Consider the following 4,694-nt stretch of genomic DNA (forward strand, 5'->3'; position numbering starts at 1 on the left):
TGATGTGCAGAATTATTATTTAATTGAAAGATAATCTGATTAATCTGACTGGAGGCAAGAAGCTACATTGTCAGGCTGAGGGGTTGATGGACCATATGAAATGAAAGCATGTGCTGGTTGAGTCCTGGAGAACAAATCTTGAAGATGAAATTTTTTCATTCTCACTCTCATATTTATACCTTTATCCATGGAAACAGATTTACAAAACCTTCTGAAAATGAAAAAATAGTGAAGGGTTTGGTATTAAGCATGAAGACTGTGTTCTCAGAGTCTTGGAATCTGAATGTATACTAGCAACAACTAAATGCTACTAATTTTAAAGGAGTCACACTGAATGCAAAGAGGATATGAATGTAGCATTGGAAAATGGACCTCAGTGCTGATGAAGTTTCACCTCCTTAAAGCTGTCCTGAATATCTTATAAAGGATTTCGTCTGCAGAAGCCTTATTTTCAAACCATTTATAGTTTCTGAATATTTCCCAAAGATACCATTTGTTTTCAATTGAAAATAAAATGTTTGCATGCTTCAAGGAGTTAATTTGATCTACTAATAATTTCTACTAAGGATAAAATTTTCTAATGCCATTATTACACCAAGGATACACTTAAAATTGACAACCAAGAAACTTCAACATTTTGGCTCCTTTGAAACATATATATTACCTTGAATCAGAACACAAAGGATTAAGGGAGTATTAATTAAGAGTATTCCTGCTACTCTTTCTGCTACCTCCACTGCTGAGGTAAGGAAAAAAGCCCTGTCATTACTTTACATACATGCACACAATCAAAAGACTCACTTAGATGAAATCTTCTTACCTTTAAATTTTGAGAAAAGATCATTAAGCGTTTCAAAGTCAGGTATCCCCACAGGTAAACCTCCAGCGGAGCCTGCATTAGCAGGGTCATCTGCAGGACAGTTGAAATGAAGAGAAAACTGTCAGGTGGCACACCCTCTCTCCTTCAGGTAATAACTGTATACCACTGAGTATTAGACATATTATTTTGTTCCAGAATCATCTCTGAATTCCTGTTTTAACGTGGCTCACATCTTCATTCTTCCTATAAACTTCCATCATTCCCCATTCATGTTATCATTTGTATTTGTTGAGAGACAAATATATTGAAGTTCCCTCCATGTGCACTGACAGTGACTGAGAAAACAAGCAAGTTCTTTGTCCCAGACATGAGCACACAGTTCAAGTCTACCTTTTGTCTTACCCAGAGAAAACTGTTCTCCAGAAGCAATAGGGGAACTTACATTCTAAAATCTTGGTTGTCAAGACTGAGATTGGAAGTAAATATTAGCTTAGGCATTTGCCTTACTAGTAGCAGATTTGAGCCTTTGGCTAAAGAAGGAGGAACAATACCTACAGATCTGATAACTCTGAGTGAGAGCCTTTTATAATTTATAACAGTGTGTAAGAAAGGAGAGATTGTCTGGCTTCAAAATGAATTTCATCATCAGGAATGCATCTTTTCCAGGCTTTTCTTAGAAGTGTTTATAAAATAGGTTATTTACAGGAAGCTGACAGGAAGGCAGCTGGGAAAAATATGGTCTTAGAAAGATGAATGGCAGAGCAGGTTTCCAATACGTATGGCATCAGACATAGTCTCTGTTAATTCATTCTCCGGAAGATCAAAAAAGAAAGAAAGAAAAAACATTTCAGAGGGTAGATAGAATGTGAGCAGTAATGATAATCCATTCTTGGAAAAAAGTGCTCCTGAGTAGTCAGACTGAAGATAAATGATGCCTGGACAAGACAGAAAAATCCTCTTTTGCATCTTGAAATAAGCCCTTGATTATCTTCTATGCATTATTGCTCCTCTTCATTTGTCTACCCTTAACTCCATCCTATCTGTTCTGAGCATTAGTTTCCTAGTGTTTTATTTCCCTGAACTTTGATTTTAGCTTTGTAGGGAATTGCACTCTTTGAGATCTCCCATGAGATATTTTAGTGCACATATTTTAGTGTTTTTATTTGTATATACTTACGTACTCTCTGACACATTTACTTATTAGTTTGCCAAGTAAATCTAGTTTCCACATATAGGGAAAAAAAGGCTGAAGAGGAAAAGAGAGGGAAAATTCAGATAAGAATTCAATCTATATTCTATAACATTAAGCAAATTGAGAGGAAGGGTGGGTAGAGGAAAGCGAGGGGAAAATGTTGGAAAAAGTGACATTAAGCTATATTGTCTTCATTTTTTTCTTAAATGGCAATTCATATGCACAACTACTTAAAGAGAATACTAAAAAATAAACCACCTTATACTAACAATAATTGGCACTAGACTATGAGGTTCACAACAAAGAAAACATCTGATTGAATTAGGAAAACAGAATCCAGGGTCATGAAAACTGAATATTCAAATGGAAATGGAACTAGGTTCTGAACAACACGTCAGGAAAGTACAGCTTCATGAAAATCTCTGAACTCACTGCCCCACAAAATACATATTTTCACACAAAGTTTAACTTGGTTAAATCTTATACTAACCAGCAAAAACCAGCATGGTAGCAACTCCTAGTAATATAAGGAGAGTCAAGAACTTCATGGTGCTGAGTTGAAGTTTGGAATTACACCGAAGACAACTCTGGTACCAGGAGAAAAAAGGTGCTGAAACCAGGACTCAGAAACACATTATATATTTGGAGTGCACCAATCAGGAATTTCCAAGTAAGTATCTGGCTCGGTAGTTCCTGGGGAAGTTGCGGCCCAGTGAACAGAGAAAGATTAAAGCCAGATGTCATTTGAAAAGGTCATGATTTTCCATCCTTGATTGTGATGATACAGGTTTCAACTCAAGGATTTTTTTATAAATATATATGTATATTAATGTGTTCCAAGCCACAACTTCCTCCTACCTGCCTCTTACTCTGGACTTTTAGCTTCTTTATTATAATCCCTTTGGTCAACTTGGAGAGTCCAAGGACGAGTCTCTTGATATATGAACTGCTCCTATCTAAAATTGTAGGATCTTCTAACTTTGCTAGGCCTGTATCTGTTTAAAGAGAACATTTGAAGTAGAGTAGCAACCTCAAAAATATTTCTAGTCTATGTATGAGTCAAGCAGAAAGGGTCAGATAAGGTGATGTTAGGAAAATGAACCCTGAGATATGTATTTAAATGTTTTTTTCTTTCATGCATTTGTTCCTAATGCATTTATAAGATTATTTCTTTGTTGCTTTGTATGTCTCTCCCCCACAGTATAACCCCTGCTTTCACTGTATTTGATTTCGGTACAATTTGTGGAGGGGAAGGGAAAAACTAGTCGTTTAAATAAGGATACAGGGGACCCGTTGCAACAATGAGAAGTACAAGTTGTCATGTCGACGTTTACAGAGATAGCAATGCAATTAATCAATGGACTAAAAATTTAAAGAGAGACTTGTCCAAAGAAGCAGAAAGAATGGTCAATAGACACACGAAGAAAGCATTAATATCTCTGGCCATTAAGGAAATGTGAATCAAAACAACACTGAGATTCCACCTCATCCCAGTTAGAATGGCCATTATCAAGAAAACTAATAATACCCATTGCTGTCATGGATGTGGCCAAAAGGGAACTCTATTAAACTGTTGGTGGGAATATAAACTTGTTCCACCACTCTGGAAATCACTATGGAGTTTCGTCAAAAGACTAAACATAGAGCTTCCCTTTAACCCACCAATTTCTATCCTGGGCATTCACCCAGTAGAACACGAACCAGTCCACATGACAACTACTAGCACAACCATGTTCATTGCAGCATTATTTATGACAGCCAAGAAGTGGTAGCCACCCAGATGCCCCTCAGTGGAGAAATAGACCAAGAAAATGTGGGCTGTATACACAGTGGAATTCCACTCATCCATCAGAATGAATGGTATTGTACCATTTGTAAGTAATGGAAAGATTTGTAAAAAATATATTAAGTGAAGTTAAGTTGACCCAGAGAAACATAGGTTGTATGCTTTCCTTCATTTGTGGAAGCCAGAATGTACCTATACATGTACAAACAAACATACTGGATATTAAAAAACAAATACAATGAGACATGATAAATTATAAAAGTCTTTAGGCATTTGCACACAAGACACCAAAGGAGCATATTCTTAGGAGAGAATCACAAAGGCACAATAGCTATGTTTATCTGATCATATAAAGTAATATTCATTCAAATGAATTCTAGGAAATGGAAAGGTTTTGTTTTTTTAAAATTTTTTTTATTTGCTGGTCTTGGGGCTTGTACTCAGGGCTTGGATGCTGTCCCTGGACTTCTTCTGCTTAAGCCTAGTGCTCTACTATTTGAGCCACAACAGCACTTCGGGCCTTTCCTGAGAAGTGTATTGGAGATGAGAGTCTCATGGACTTGTTGGCCAGTCTGGCTTTGAACTGATATCCTCAGATCTCAGCTTCCTGAATAGCTAGGATTAAAAACATTTGACACTGACACTTGGTTTTTCCTTTTGTCTTGTTTGTTCATTTATTTGTCTTTGGGAGAGTAAGGAAGGGGGCACAGATATGGTGGGAGAAATGGTGAACAAGTCACCAGCAGTACTCATAGGACAGTATGTTGAAAATGAACTATGTAACAAGTGGGTGAGGATGGAAAGGAAAAACTGGGAGACAACAGAAGGCTGACATTGTCTGGAAAGTAATGTATTCCTTTATCTGACTTATATAACTGCAACCCCTCTGTACATTG

The 4,694-nt window shown here is 36.8% G+C and overlaps 1 long non-coding RNA gene across 1 annotated transcript; it reads right to left on the reverse strand.

Moving 5' to 3' along the window:
* On the reverse strand, positions 1–2,603 carry LOC138837263 (uncharacterized). The gene is made up of 3 exons (XR_011375290.1): positions 2,503–2,603; positions 821–910; positions 1–211 (listed from the first exon to the last, which is right to left on the reverse strand). It is a non-coding gene; the product is annotated as an uncharacterized lncRNA (long non-coding RNA).
* Positions 2,604–4,694: the final 2,091 nt, after the last annotated feature.

Source organism: Dipodomys merriami, unplaced genomic scaffold (genome assembly GCF_024711535.1).
Source record: "Dipodomys merriami isolate MVZ:Mamm:240054 unplaced genomic scaffold, mDipMer1.0.p SCAF_10, whole genome shotgun sequence".
NCBI lineage: Eukaryota > Metazoa > Chordata > Mammalia > Rodentia > Heteromyidae > Dipodomys > Dipodomys merriami.